This window comes from Dipodomys merriami, unplaced genomic scaffold (genome assembly GCF_024711535.1).
Source record: "Dipodomys merriami isolate MVZ:Mamm:240054 unplaced genomic scaffold, mDipMer1.0.p SCAF_203, whole genome shotgun sequence".
NCBI lineage: Eukaryota > Metazoa > Chordata > Mammalia > Rodentia > Heteromyidae > Dipodomys > Dipodomys merriami.
Window position 1 is genome coordinate 1,430,076 of NW_027203416.1, and position 16,944 is coordinate 1,447,019.

Here is a 16,944-nt window from a genome sequence, read left to right on the forward strand (position 1 = left end):
GTGGCCATCCCAATAACATTTTCAAAGTACCTCTTAATCACGACTCACAAAAAGTTGTATTATATTACAACAAGGAAAAATTCTATAAATAAAGAAAACAATAATTAAATATTAATGATGACTAAAATAAAAAACAAAACAATTACCAGGGTTTTCAGTATTTGAAGTGTACACAGTAGATTTTACTATTTTCTCATATTCCTGTACATTTAAAATTGGATAAAGATATCAGTAGCCTTTAAATTTACCCACTAAGATTACTATTTATAGTTCATCTCATCATTTGTATGTGGCTTATATCAATATTTGTTCATCACTAACATATAATGTAAGGGAGCCCTAAAGATTTAACAGAAACTCTGTACTTAAAATCTTAACTCTTCACTCTGCTTCTTTACACAGTCGTTGCACCTTCTCATTAGTAAAGTTTCTATAAACTCTGAAATGTACATACTTACAAGTACATGCTACCAGAAATATTATATACTTTATCAAAAAATTTTAAGACCTGCCACCAGTCTTAATTTTGTCATATATAAGCAAATCCCAAAATTAAACATACTTAAAATATTAAAACTTTTAACAAACTTTAACATTTGCTGCAATGAACATTATGACAGGTGCCTTGTGTAGAATAATTGAATTCCTCCTCCTACACATCTCATGAACAACAAATATCTGGAATTATTTTGTTTTTGGCATGTCAACCTTGACTTTATTCTTAAATGTGTGCTTACATAAGAAATACATGGTTCTAAAATTTCACAATTCTTTTGAACTTACTTTTTGTTTAATTGTCTAGTTTAAGAAAATTAATTACTCTTTATATATAAAAATTGTTCTGTGCTCAATTTGGCTGCACATACACTAAAATTGGAACATACAGAGAAGTTCAGCATGGTCCCTGCCCAAGGATGACACGCAAATTAGTGAATCGTTCCATATTTTTACAACAACAGATGCTGGAAAGGATCCTACTGCATTCTTGGTGGGAGTGTAAACTTGTTCATCCACTTTGGAAAGCAGTTTGGAGGTTCCTCAAAAGACTCCACATAGAGCTCCCCTATTACACTGCAATCCCACTTTTGGGCATTCACCCAAATGATCATAAACAAGTCCACACTAAAACTACCACCACAACAATGTTTAATGTAGCATTATTTGCCATAGGTAAGATATGGAACCAACCCCGATGCCCCTCAGTAGAAGAATGGATCAAGAAAACGTTGTGAGTGTGTGTGTGTGTGTGTGTGTGTGTGTGTGTGTGTGTGTGAATGTACACTTACACAACCACTTTGGAAAGCAGTCTGGTGAGTCCTCAGAAAGCTAAATATTGACCTTCCTTATGGCCCACTCATACCACTTCTAGGCATCTATCCTGAACAACAGGTAGCAATATTCAAAGAAACATGCACCTCCATGTTTATTGCAGCACTGTTCACAATAGCCAGGATATGAAAACAACTCATATGTCCCACCAGAGATGAATGGATCCAAAAACTGTGGAACACAATGGAATATATTCCTGCCATTAGAAAGGACAAAATAATGGCATTAGCAGGGAAATCAATCAAGCTACAGGAAATCATGTTGAGCAAGGTAAGCCAAAAGCAAAGAGACAAACAGCACATTTTCTCGGTGATAAATGGATGTTAAATGCAAAATGTAAGGTGATACGACAAAATTAACAACACTTAAGAAACCAAGGACTTCCACTCATCTGGTTGAATTACTACTAAATAACCCCATTCTGCTGATCATATTTGTATACTGAAGGAAAACCAGGAGGACGACAAAGAACTAGAGGGAATCAGGGAAAAACATGCAACAGTGGGATCCATCAGCTGCACTGGACATTGACCAAAATGAACTAAGCAAATCAATGTCATTGAAGAGAAGGAGGGAACAAATGGGAAAGAGGGAATAGCTGACGCTATGGGAAAAAAAGAAATATACATATTTCAAAACAAAAAAGTATACATATGGAAGAAATAACTCTATTGCAAAGCTCATAGAACTCATAAATGTTGTAGACTATGATAGACAATTTGCTCCATCAAAGTTAGAATATGTTTGTGACTTTAACTAAGCATCACTATCCCACAATATTGCTAAATTTGGGAAATTATGTAACCACTTAATCACAATAAAAATATTTGAAAAAATGATGAAGGTGCAAAACTAAGTTGCTCTAAAAAACAAAAAAGGAAAATGCTCTGTGTGTATGTGTGTACACACACACATATACTATATATATATATATATATATATATATATATATATATATATATATATATTCTATGCCTCCATCAGAAAGAATGTCATCGCCCAATTTGTTAGGAAATGGAAAGACTTGGAAAAAATTATATTAACTGATGCAAGCCAAGTCCAAAAAAACATAGGTCCCATGGTATCCCTTATTTGCAATAACTAGTATATGTCTGGGATAAGCAGAAAAGTTGTAAAGCTATGTGTATATGAATAGATAAGTTGATGTTAAGCTAAATGATCCCCAAGATCGGGACACAAGACGTTTTTTTCTTTCTTGCTGTTGTTTCTCACATATTTATAATGTATGACGTGATTTTTTTTGTTTTTATACGTTTCTCCCCAACAGTATAAACCCCGTTTTCACTTTATTTGACGTTGGTGCACTTGCATCTTTTATATACACTTCTCTGATTTAGGGAGGGAAAAGGAGAAAACAGCATGCTTAAATAGGAATACAGTTTGACCCATTGTATAACAATAGATGCACAAGATATTATTTTGAAAAACGAACTTTACAATTTAGGCTGGGGACATTGGGTGGAGCTTGTGGGCGTGAGGAATGTACTTGTGGAGGTGGAAGGGAAGGAATTGTGGAGGAAAAACAAAGGAGGAGTTAGCAATGCTTGATAGGAAATGTACTTATTACTTTGCTCATGTAACTGTAAACGCTCTGTACATTATTTTTACAACAAAAATGTATAAAAACGTTTTGAGATGGAAGAGATTATTTTGCCTCTTTTACCCATATAATATCATTAACAAAGAAATCAATGCAAAACACTGATATGAAGATATTTTGGAAAAGTGAGTGTGTGTGCATTCCTGCGTGTTGGCATGCTCAGAGACTGAAATCAGGGCTTCAAGGTCTCGCTACGTCTTTCTCTCTCGATTGGTGAGCTACTATATGAACTACATCTCCGTTCCTGGCCCTTTGCTAGTTCATTAAAATTTCTGAAAAATAATCTCATGAATTTAGTTTGCCCTGATTGGCTTCCAAATGTTATCCCCAGATCTCAGGCTCCTGAGTAGGTATCCCGAGTAGTTAGGATTACAGGTGTGACAAACCACAAGGCTGTCAGAATAATTTTATACGTAGAAGAAAGTTTACTTCACAGAGGCCTGTTTTATCATCTCCTAGTTTTAAAGCGTTTTGGATTGGTGATATGTGATTTTTTTCATTCTTTAATTCTGAAAATACAATAAGTGATGATATTTAAAATATTTAGTACTTTTTAAAAACGATACTGGAACTATGGGACAGAAGAAATTTGCCTCTCTTTGGACCATAATTTATAAGCTCAGCTCTGTGTATGATAACCCAGTATCACCAACGCAGTCTGTGTTGAAGGCAAAATGTAACAGAAAACAATCACCATGGGCAATAATTGCTACGGTATTATTTCTTGGACAATATGAATATTGAATTGAGAGTATCAGAGAATAGAGAGAATTTATCTAGTTTTTGTGTATTGCTGAAAGACTTTTGGAAATTTTGACTCAATTTCTTCCTCACTGTGTGTCTTGGGTCATGCACTTAGTGCCTTTAATTACAATTTTTCCCAACACTAAAATGGTAATAACATTAGCATTATAGCAAATGTTATCTTAAGTATTAAGAGTCCTTAGAATGATGAACTCTTTTCTCATTCTTGTAGAGGCATTATAAGCTGAGAGGAACTGTATGTTTTTGTTTGTTTACTTCCATTTATTCTTCAGTTTGAAATCTGAACTACTTAAGAATGAAAGAAACCAAACTTAGACATGCAGGCTTTGGAAAGAGAAATCAATGTAAAATAAATAAAATACATATAGCTATGTAAAAGGTCTAACTAAATTGTTATATGGTCTCAAGCATTAACAGAAAATGATTTAAGCAATATCATATTATTGAAAATTGAAAAGTGTTAACCGTTGCTTAATTTTTTTCCTTTTTACTACCTTGAATTAATTATTTTTGTATAGAGAGATTAAAGATGAGATTAATAAGAAACTTGATTAAAATGGACAAAAGTTCGAATAGACATGTTTTCCATAAACCCCTCTATATCACCAGTGGGTTTACACAGTAGTGTTTAATAAAACTTCTGTGCTGGCTTAATGCTTTGTGAGCAGAATTCATTAGAGAAATGTAATTCAAAATTACTATGATACTACTTTATAACTATTATAACTCTTATCAAAAAAAAAATCAAAGGAACCAGGTGTGGTGGTAAAGTTTTGTAATTCCAAGCATTTAGGAGGTTGGATTTCAGTCTTAAGCCTGTCTGGTATACTGAAGATAGTAAAAACTTGCCCTTTATTCCCTTTTGAATAAAAGGTAATAATGTTGGTGAGAGTGTAAAGAAAAGGAAATTTTCTACACTCTTGGTCAAAATACAGGTTATTATTTTCCTTGTAGAAAGTAGTATGCAGTTTTCTAAAGAAATCATAGTTGAAGTATCATCTGACCCACCAATCATGCTATTTCTCTCTGGGTAACTCGTAAATATATCTGTAGTTCATTGTTATTCACATTATTCACAACAACAGCCAAGATATAAATCCAAGTTCAGTGTTCAACTACACTAATAAAGCAACTGTGGTACATGTACACATATTTTTTTCTGTTTCATCCTTAAAATAACAAGAGACTGCTCCCATTAGCCACAACTTACAATGACCTGAAATATGTATTTGAAATGAAGAAAAATGTTATGTTCTGATCTTTGTAAACGCACACACACATACACACACACAAACACACACACACACACACACACACACACACACACACACACACACACAAATCCTCAAACTTTAAGACAGAATTTTTTTAAAGTAAAGCAAAGTGGAACTTCTGGGGCAGTTAGTTCACAATGCATAAGATATTAGGTATATATTATGACCAGGTATTGAGTTGTAATGTACAACATGAGAATACAGGGGACAACATTGGCCTTACATAGGAATGAAACTAAGTAAGTTGGAGTTGTTCTTCCTAGTAGTGGTTACACTTTTAGTTGTTCTTCCTTCAATAATGGATAAGATGAATGTAAATCTTTAAGTATACCTGCCTATTTGCAGAAATAATAGCAAACAATATAGCAATAATGTTGCACGCTCAACATAGAACAAAATGTCAAATTAAAATCCTTGATGTAAACTAATTATTTCAAATCAGGGAAACCATGGGACCTATGTTTCTTTAAGTCTGGTTTACTTCACTTAATATGATTTTTTCCAAGATCTTCCATTTCCTTACAAATGAGGTGGTCACATTCTTTGTGATGGAAGCATAGTTTTCCACCGGTGTTTGTGTGTGTGTGTGTGTGTGTGTGTGTGTGTGTGTGTGTGTGTGTGTGTGTGTGTGAGTGAGTGATTTGGTAAATATTACTGTGATACACAGTAGTAGCTTTACTGTGGCCTTGTTTGTGATCACCTGGTTATATGCCCAGAAGTGGGATTACTGGGTAATAGGGAGCATTATTGTGTACATCAAAGATAATCTTAGTAGATGAGCAGAATAGCTCAGTAGCTATGTACATATGACCGTATAAGGTAATTCCAAGTGAAATGAACTCCAAGACATGTTCTTTGTTGTTGTTGTTCTTAATGTACTATGTGATTTCTTTTTATCCTTTTGTTTTTTCCCGACCTATGGTTTATCCCCTGTAATCACTGTATTTTATTTTGATACCCTGGGGTGTTTTAAATAGTTTGATCTGAACTAGGGAAGGGAAAGGAAAAAAACAAAATGGTGAGACAAAGGACAAAGGGGGAACCTATGCAACAGTAGTACTCACAAGAAAATATGTTGGAAATAATCTTGGGGGGGGAGTTGGGAGTGAAGAGCGAGAAAAATAGGGGAAAGGTAATAAGTTAGAAAATAAATAAATTAATTACCTTACTTATGTAACTATATCCCATCTGTACATTACCTTGACAATAAAATTTAAATAAAAAATAAAATAAAATATATAAGAGCAGCAATACAGGAGATGGGAGTGGGGGAAATTTTGTAGTATCGTAGAGTAGAACAGCTGTGGAAAGCAGTAATTTTACATTAACATAGCAAGTAATAAACTAGCATACAGATTTTCAGCCTCATGTCAGTCATTAAAAAGGGAAAACAAAATGCATAATCAGCAAACCAGTAGAGATAAAACAGAAAACTAAACAATTATAATGAAGAGATGACTTGTACCAAGAATAACAAATGAAAAAATTAGGAAACAAATAACAAGCTGCTGGGCTGGGAAGGTGGCTTGCCTTGCATGACTGAGGCCCTGGGTTCGATTCCTCAGAATCACATAAGCAAAAAGAAAAAAGCCGGAAGTGGTGCTGTGTCTCAAGTGGTCGAGCGCTAGCCTTGAGCTGAATTGCTGAGGCACAGCGCCCAGGCCCAGAGTTCAGGCCCCAAGACCAGATCCAAAAGTAAAATAAAAAAACAAAAACAAACTGCTAAGTTGAAAAATGATCACCCTTAATTCTATTGACTTGTTTACATGACAATTTGTTAGAAGTATAATTCAAATCACAGTTTAATAGTATATCATTTTAATAATAGTTTATTATTATTGATTTCTTAAAATTGAATGTTTAAGATATAATTTTAATTTCAGCAGCTATAGAAAAGAAACTGAAAATAATTTTAATTATATATATATATATATATTGATTTTTTTTTGTCAGTCGTGGGACTTGAACTTTAGGCCTGGGCGCTGTCCTTCAGGTCTTCAGCTCAAGGCTAGTGCTCTACCACTTGAGCTACTGTGCTACTTCTTTTTATTAATATATTTAATGAATTGTAAAATTGAGAAGCATTAGAATTTAAACAAGTAACATATCATTATAACATATCATTTCTGTGAGTTAATGTAATAATTCAAAGTGTATTCTACACTTAGCATTCATCTTAACATCAAATAATTAATTATTGCACATGACTCTTGGTATTAGTTGGAAGGGTTCAGCACTGTGGTAAAATTCACACCACAGTACACGAGGGTATGACCCCTCTCATATTGCTTAAATTGTGGAAATTTGATTTCTGCATGCATGTTAAATTCTTGTCTAGGTGACATCTATAAAATTATTTACAATTATATACACGAGGACTATTTCAGATGATACTTAAAAGTCATATTCATTAATTAAATTTTTATTATTTCATACCAAATAAATATTTACAGAGAGACTGAATTTTTGAGTAGATGATGGTGTATGTGTGCCAGCTTATACATATTAAGGCTTATTTTATATTCCTGACATTGTTTCTAGAATTGGATTTATTTGTCCATTATGGGTTAAGTGTATTATATTGTATATATGAAAGTAAACTGAATGTTTATTCCATTAATCCTTTGTCTAATACCAATATAAATTATTCATGTGTTTGAAGAAATGAAAATAACAACAGATAAAATCAAGATAAATCAGTCTGTAGTAGACAAGTATTTACACTGTTATTTTGAAAGTTGGTCCTCTTTTACATTACACAATATTCTTGGGAATATGTGCTCCAGGCTGGCCACAACTGAAGAATATTATGGTTGATTTATCATAAGAGAAGGAATGAAGGGGAACTTTCCTTCCAAAAGTCTGATCCCAGGAATGTGATGTGCTTTATGGTGCCTACTTGGAAATGAATATTTTTCACAGTCAACCTTGAGAAGCCATCTTGAAAGACGACTTCTGTAAGTGGTTAGAAAGCAATACTGATGGCTTTGCAAGGATGCCTGATTGCCTCATTTTGAGACAATTAACAGGAATTTAGTCCATTATTCTTTGTATCTTTAGGAGAAAAACCCATTGACTCTAGGCCAGGGGATCACAGAGGCCCAGAAAAACTACTACCTTGAATAGTAATCATAGACATCTAAAACAAAACACACACACACACACACACACACACACACACACACACACACACACACACACACAAACACTCCAGTAAGTACAGCCAGGCAGGGTTGCTTTCACAGCCTACGTGAAGTCAGGCAAAAAACAGAAGCTGAGAGTCATTTAGGTGATAACTAATATATTTTTTATGAGGCAGACTCAAATGAGACTCCAGAGAGAGGATCAGAAAGACTGATCAGAGAGACTAAAATTGGTTACACAAAGATTAGAAAGTAGAATTCCTTGTAGAACAAATAAATCATAGAAAGTGTGTGCATGTAAGAACAAGACAGAAGTCCAAATTCCAGAAATGCACATTTTCTTAAAAGTTAGCTTAATCAATTATCAGTGCAAATTTTTGAATTCTTAAATATTTGACCACATGTGGGAGGTTGAAAAGCAAAAAAATTTCATCACTATATTAGGAAGTCCAATATCACATTAGGAAGTAATCAAGCACAGATTTGTAATAAAAAGAGGAAACAATTATTCCAAATGATGGTTTCATTTCTTTTGATGTAAAAGTTCTTAAATTAGGTGCTAGCAATTACCATACAATTTATCCAGTCCCCCAGCTGAGTTGATATTGACTGCAGTATTCCCACATGAAGGAAAAGATAAAAATTACAAATGTCTGATGAAATGAGGTGAAGGTGAATTGTTCTAATAGTAATATCTGAGGTTTAGACACAGGTGAAGAGGTGCATTTTCTTTTCAAAAAGCCCCCATTTTTACCTGGTACCAGTGGCTCACACCTGTAATCCTAGCTACTCAGGAAGCTGAGATCTGAGGACTACGGTTCAAAGCCAGCCTGGGAAAAAAGACCCTGAGACTATTATTTCCATTTGGAGAGTTTGGCTTGGGATCGTATTCATGGTTGGTAGTTGTTTACCTTTAATGTTTGTCATATATAATGCCAGGCTTTCCTTTTTAACCATATCAGTTAAGAAAGAGGTATTTATTCTGACTGTATATCCTTTATAAATAATCAATCTTTCCTATATGGCATCTTTAAGAATCCTTTCTTTGATCTTTAATAATCCTCTAATGGATTATGATGTCATGGTGGATTGTTCAGTTCTAGAATTCTGATTAGATTCTAAAGGCTTCTCTTCTCTGAATGAGCCTATCTCTTTGGATGTTTGGCCTGTTCTCTGCTCGAATTCTGTAATATGCTTCCCATCCATTTAGTTTCTTGCTCTTCTCCTTCTTGATACCTATCTCCCCGAAATTTGATCTTCTAACTGAGTCTTGAAGTTCTGGCAAGATCATTTCTTATTTCTTGGATTTGTTCTAAATGATTATTTCCTCTTTCCTGTTAGATCTATTCTGTCTTTTACACTGAGGTTATGTTCTATGTTATCTATTTGCTGTGGAGATATTTCTACTTTGTTTTTCATTTCCCTGTCTTCTAATTGGTCATGTTTTTGGGTTCTGTCTCTTTATTAAAGCTTTGTTTTAAGTCTTGTATAGACTTTCTGTACATTTTTTTCTTTGGTTGAGGGAGATTTAAGGGTTGTTTTCCTAGCTGTGTCTTCTCTCATGTCTTTATCTAGGCATCCATTATTTTTTGGACTCCCTTGCCTTCTCAGAATTAATTTATCTTTCTGTTTGAAGTCTCCATGAATTATTTTGATAATGACCAGTTGGTCTCATCTTGTTCACAAATTTGCTTGTAGAGGTTTTCTATCTTTCCATTAATTACATTTTTCAGCAGTATCTGTAATACATTTTGATAACTCTTCTACATCCTTGATTGTCTGTTCTAATGCCTGGTTATTTACTGTGTGAATTATACTACTTTGACATCACTTTTCTTGTATTTTTCTGATTTGTTCTGTCCATTTGGAGGTTTTCTTTTGGGGGATCTATGATATTAATAAGTGACTATGTTCTTGGTTGATTTCCAGAGTCTTGGTTTGGTTTCCTGTTGTGATTTGTTTTTCTGGAATTGCATTTTTGTCGAGTCCATTAAGTGTAGGAATAGGAATCAGTTGTGGTGAGATGTTGTGATGTTAATATTTGTGGTTCTACTGACCATTTGGACTGTCCAGTGTATGGTGAATTGTCTATGTGTATGGATGTGGCTTTCTCTGATGTACAATTCTGTTCCTGCTTTTTTCCATGTTGCCCTTTTATTTCCACACTGCACATGTGGTTTTGAATGTGTGACCCAATGTGTTCCTGGCTGGCACCTTTTCATAGATTTCTGTTTTCTTGTGAAGACAGTATAAAATATTGTTATGAATTGTATGTCTATAATTATGTCTATATTTATAGCTGCATATCTATAATTATACCAGATTTGATGTGACCCTCTAGATGTGGAGTACCTACTAGGACTCTAAATCTCTGTTTCATTAGAGATTGCTAGGATAATTTTCTGATGTTATTCTGTCATTGTTTTTCCTCTTCCTCAGATTTATTTTTTATATTGTGGATTTTTTCACATAATTTAGGATTTGTGATTGTTGGATCAGGTTATTTTGTTTTCCTGCTTATACTACTTTGAAATAGTGAGTTCAGGCTTGTAAGAAACAGAAAGAGAACAGAAATGTATGTTATTCAATTGAGAGAAAGAGAAGACATTTAAACCTATTTACTAGAAGTAAATTAATATTAAGCATCTTCATTGACACTGCATATATTTCCTATGAATGCAGCTCAAGATGAGACTCACAGATGAATTCATATTTATATTACTGAGATTTACATCACAATATAAGCAATATAGGTATTTTAAGGAATTGGTCATTCAAAGCCCTAGATACATAATAGATGAAGAATGGAATTGAAAATAGCAAAGGGAAAACAATTCAACATGCAGCTATTATGATTTTACAATACTAATATAAAAGTAATGGAGCTTTTCCCTTTCTGAAGAAGAACGTTTAGCCAGTAATTTCAATGTAAGTCTACCTATGATCCAGCAATTACACTTATGGTCATTTATCCAATAGAGCAGAAACAAGGCCACACTGAAGCTACCAGAACAATCATGTCCATTATTGCAATATTTTCTCTAGCCAACATATGGAATCAGCCCAGATGCCTCTCATTGTAAAAAGATATCAAGAATTATATAGTTTATATAAATTATATATATATATATATATATATATATATATATATATAATTTTATTGGTCCCAATTTACAAGTATATATGTGCGTATATAAATGTGTGTATACAAACATATATTCATATATATATATATATATATATATATACAAACATATAAATACATACATAATGGAATTCTGTTCATTCATCAGAAAGAATAATATTGCACCATTCTAAAGGAAAAATGAAACAGTTAGAAATAATATTAAGTGAAATAAAACAGACCCAGAGAAACTTAGTTTGCATGACTTTCCTCACTTGTGGTAGATAGGAGTGTCTATAAATGTAAAGGTAAACACACTGGATGGTATGCAAGGAGGTACAAATTAATTATCTGAAGTGTCAGAGTCCATGGAGAGTGAAAATACTATAATTCTCTTAAAAGGCAGAGTCAAAGCCCAACAAAATAAATACCAGTAAATGTGAAGTGCAAGAGAGGATAGTGGGGGGCAATGTGAGAGGGGTAGGAAATTGAAGGGGAAAAGGATATAATACAGGCAAGAATCTATTGTATACTTCCCAGAATTGAAATATACAAAGCAAGGGGTAGTGTAAATTGGGGTTGAAGATGTTGAAGTGGTAACACAATTCCAGGTGCATTGTACACATAAACTGCTTTGTTAAATGGCAAGAAATTCCATAACATAATATTGAGATACATAAAGATTGGGGTTGATTGGTAGGGGTGGATGTGATTGTTGAAAAGGGTGACGACATTGATCAAGATGCACTGTATCCATACACTGTTTCAGTGAATGACAACTCCTTTGTACAACTAAAGATAATAAAAATATTCAAAAAATTAATTATGATAGTTGAATAGAGAGTTGAACCTCAATTCAATTCCCATTTAAAAATAGTTTTAACCTGGAGACTTGGAGAATAAAATTCAAATAAAATAAAACCTTATGAATCTTTTTTATCAGAATTTGTGAAATGTAAATCAAAACTTTGACTTTTGTCAGCCATTGGGCTGTTAAAATATTTCAAAGTAAGTGGCTTAAAAACATCAGGAGTATATTATCCATACTCTAGAAGCTTAAACATTGATTTTAAAAATTTCTATTCAAAGCAATTCTTTGTCATATGGGGGTCTACTTTCTGATTCATTATATTCTATTTGCTGGACGTTCACATGGCAGAGTAATTATATTGGGCTTCTCTCGTCAGGATCATTATTTCAGTGTCATCTCTGAATGATTGATTCTAATGTCACCAGACAGGAGAATAAAATTTTAACATGTGTATCTGGAAGGAGTTTTACATCATCCAAAACACTTTGCTACTTTTGCTTTAACTCAGTGTGGTGTACATTTGGATATTATTTCATAGAACATAATAACTTAAGAACAAGATTATATCATGTAAATTATGTGAATGATTCTTCTTACAATGGGAATAATTATAGTGATGGCAAAATGAAATATGATTGTTTAGTGACTCTTGAACCACATCATAGGTAACCATTTTAACGTGGTACAGCCTTTCTAAAGCCCTTCTGATGTATTTGAACAATATCCAATGTGTTATTTGCTTTCAAAAATATTCGTTTGAGGAGATGGGGGCAAACAAGTCGTTTAAGGATTCAGGTGGACCTGTTGCAACAATGAGAAGTACAAAATGTCATGTCAAAACCAGCTTTACAATGTCGGTGGGGGAGGAGGGGGGTATAATTGGGTGGGGGGAGGGGGGAGGCTGGGAAGGGAGGTGAAGGGTAAACAAAGGAGGAGGCTGCAATGCTTGGTAAGAAATGTATGCATTATCCTGCCCATGTAATTGTAGCCCCTCTGTACAGTATGTTCTCAAATAAAATAAAATAATATTAAAAAAAATATTCGTTTGTGCCAACAAATACAGATCTCCTTTCATTTTAATTATTGTCCGCTATTAGGACTCCCACAAACACGAAAATCAGAGTATGTTAATTTGTCTGATAAAATACATAATAAAATTGTTACAATTAATACAACATAAAGACTAATATTAATAGCATTATAATTACTAGTATTCGCATTATATTATATGTTGAGTTCCCTTGGTTACCTCAATTTTTAGAATATTTATAACTAAATGTAAATTGTTTGCAAATAATTATTTATGATGGATGGAAAATGAGAAAAAGATTTGCATACATATTTACTACAGATGCAAACAGATTCACCTGGTTATTTCTTAACCTTCAATTGTTGGTTTCATTCATGCATGGGGAACATGTAGAGAAATGAAAATTGCAAACTTACATTTACTAAAGGGTTAACTACAAGTTTATGTTGGGCTAAATACCACATTTTATAAATTAAATTGTTTTTGTCCCTTCCCTCCTCTCTCCCTTCTTTCTTTCTTCGTACCTTCATTCCTTAATTACTTCCTATTTCCTTCCTTCTTTCTTTTCTTCTTTCCTTTTTCCCTCCTTCCCTCCATCCCTACCCCTCTTTCTCTTTCTCTCTTCCTTTCTTTTCTTTCCTTCTTTCGTTCATTGTTTTTCTTCCTTTCTTTCTTTTAAGCAGACTATTTCTTATGGTTATAGAAAAATACCAACTGTTATACTCCAAGTTATTATGAGTAATTATAAATATACTATATTAATATTAATCTTAATAACCTATGTTATATCTTAAGACAACTTCACAAAATTTCATAAGTATCAAATATTACTTTCCATGATATTGTTTATTTCTTCAAACTAAAATAAGAATTTATACATCATATTATGTGTGTGTTGTTCTTGTGATTTGAACTCCAGACCTATCCCTTGATATTTTTTTCCTAGCAAGGACATTGGTCTAACATTTGAGCCACAACTCCACTTCTGGCTTTGTGTGGGTGTGCGTGTGTTGTGATGCGTGTGTGATTAATTGAGATGCGACTCACAAACTCTTCCCAAGTCTGGCTTTTTAAATTTATTTTTATTTTTTATTGTGAAAATACCGTACAGAGGGGTTATAATTACATGGGCAAAGTAATGAGTACATTTCTTATCAAGCATTGTTGCCTCCTCAGGAAACCAGAGAATTGTGGTTCAAAGACAGACTGGTCAGGAATGTCCATGAGACCCTTATCTTCAATTAACCACCTGAAACCCGGAAGTGGTGCTGTAGCTTAAGCGGTAGAGCACTCAATTTGAGCTGAAGAGCTGTGGGAGTGCGCCCAGGATCAGAGTTCAAGCCCGACAACCAACAAAAAGTGCAAATATTACCTTAAGTTTACCCAAAAGGAAGGACAAGATCAATAATCTTCCCAAGCAGAAAAAATAATTTCAAAATGATTCAGTGCACCTACTTTTGCTGAGTTATTTAAGTTATGGCTTCTTTGCTAGACATATTCTCTTCCTTTATAAATTGTCAAATACTAGCTTTACAATAAACTTCATCTAATATTTTTTGTTTCAAAAGAGAAGTCTATACAGTTGATGTCACATAGCTTTCTTACTATATTAATTCAAAGCCAAACCAGGCAGGAGAGTCTGTCAAACTTTTATCGCAAATTGAACACCAAAAAACCAGAAGTGGAGTTTTGGCTCAAACAGTAGATTACTAGCTTTGGGGGCAGGTGGGCAGGAAAGACAACAGTTCAGGGACAGGATCCAGCCTCTGTGTTCAAGCCCCAGGACTAGCACAAACTAAACAAACAAGCAAATAAAAATCCCAGATTTTTCTTTGGGGCCCTTCTTAAAGGTGAACTGGTCAGAGAAGAGGCTTCTTTTGCTGATCATATTGACTGGATCCTGCTTTTTTGGAATCCTTGTTGCTCTGGAGAACTCAGAACCAGACCAAAGGAATTGATAACTGACTCCTGCATCGAGAATCATCTCAGGGGTGAAATATCCATCTATAAGACACTTTAAAACCTCTATGTCTTTGTTCCTTTGCAGGAGAACACTTTTAAAACAATGTTATTTCCTTTTGTTCTATACTGGCCTTCAAATGGTACATTATTTCTTTTTGTAACACTATGAACTAGAAGTTTACAGAAAAAAATTATATGAGTAAAGAACACACTCAAAAAGCCAGGGACAGATCTTCCTTCAAGCCTTGGGATACTTTTCTTGTACAGTAAAAAGGAAAGCACAAGGTAACTTGAACTTTGTTTTTCCTCTATGTTCCATTCCTCTCCTGGGTCAGTTTCCACATCCAGTAACAGTTACTTCCAGTAACAATCGATGGTGCTGCTTGAGGTATAGTGAATGTTTTCTGGCTTCACTGCAATAAGACTAGAACACCTATGGACCTGAGGTAAAACGTATTTCAGAGACAATTTAGTAAAGAGAAAATATGAAATTTATATTGCTTATAAATATATTATACATGAGTACATTGAGTTCAAACTTTGTAAGTTCTTTGTAAGTTAAGGCGAATTTTAAATGGGAAGAAGGTTTTCAGAACATTCTTTTTGTGAGTGTACCTGCTGTTCATTATTTCCCAAGTGTGCATGAGCTAACAGTAAGGAAACAATAGCAATAATAGGAGAAAGATTAGTTCTGTGTTTAAGTATAAGGGTTCCATACAGTATAGAAGACTACAAATAAGCAACATTGAAACAATAAAGCCAAGTCCAGTATGTCGATTTATAAGAGTGATATACAGAAAGCAAGACTCCTATGTGGAACATGAAGTATGAGGCCACTCCCATTCTAAATCTTGCTTGCTAATCATGCAACTTTGTAGAAAGTACAATGGAAGAATAATTCTGTTTTCAATGCAAGTCAGATATAAAAGCATGGATTTAACTGGAAAAATGTCCATCTTGTGAGAGCAGGGATTATGCTAGCATTAAACTGGTGGCTAAGGTCTCATTTCTTTTTTTTTCTTTACTCACACACACACAGACACACAGACACACAGACACAAACACACACACATACACACACACACACATTTATATATATATATATATATATAAATATTTACATATATATATATATTTGTTGGCGGTGATCTTGGGACTTGAACTCTGGGCCTGCAAGATGTCTCTCTGCTATTCAGCTCAAGCTAATGCTCCACCACTTGATCCACAGTGCCAATTCCAGTTTTCTTTTAGTTAATTTGAGAAAAGAGTCTCTGGGACTTTCCTACCGGGGCTGGCTTTGAACCTCAATCCTCATATCTCACCATGACCCAGCTTACGATCACATTCCTAACAGTGTACACTCAAGATGTGTAATGTGTCTGTTCATCTATCTTTATAAGAATTCTTTAGTTAGGGCTGAAAGTTGTCTCAGAGGTACAGAGCTTGCCTCGCATGCATGAGGCCCTTGGTTCGATTCCTCAGTACCACTTAAGCAAAAAAGAAAAAAGCCAAAATTGGCGCTGTGACTCAAGTGGTAGAGGGCTAGCCGTGAGCTGAAGAGCTGAGGGACAGAGCCCAGGCCCAGAGTTCAGGCACCATGACCAGACACCCCACCAAAACAAGAAAAAAAGAATTCTTGAGTTAAAAATATGGGCTACAGCTTAGACATTACCCTTACAAAAATGTTTGTCATTTAAAAGTTGATACTCCTGGAGAAATAAAACCTAAGAATGTAAAGGAGTCTGGGAAGTTCTATTGGCATCCAGCCTGGGCAGAACACTCTTTGCAACAGTATATAAAATTAAGCAGTCAAAATCTGGATTGGAAGAATGGCTCAATTGATGGAATATCAGTCATGAGCAAGATTGCTGAATGAAAGCTTGAG

The 16,944-nt window shown here is 34.2% G+C and overlaps 1 non-coding gene across 1 annotated transcript; it reads left to right on the plus strand.

The window, feature by feature from the left end:
- The first annotated feature begins 843 nt into the window (after positions 1–843).
- On the plus strand, positions 844–949 carry LOC138833314 (U6 spliceosomal RNA). Its single transcript, XR_011373858.1, has one exon. It is a non-coding gene; the product is annotated as a U6 spliceosomal RNA (small nuclear RNA).
- Positions 950–16,944: the final 15,995 nt, after the last annotated feature.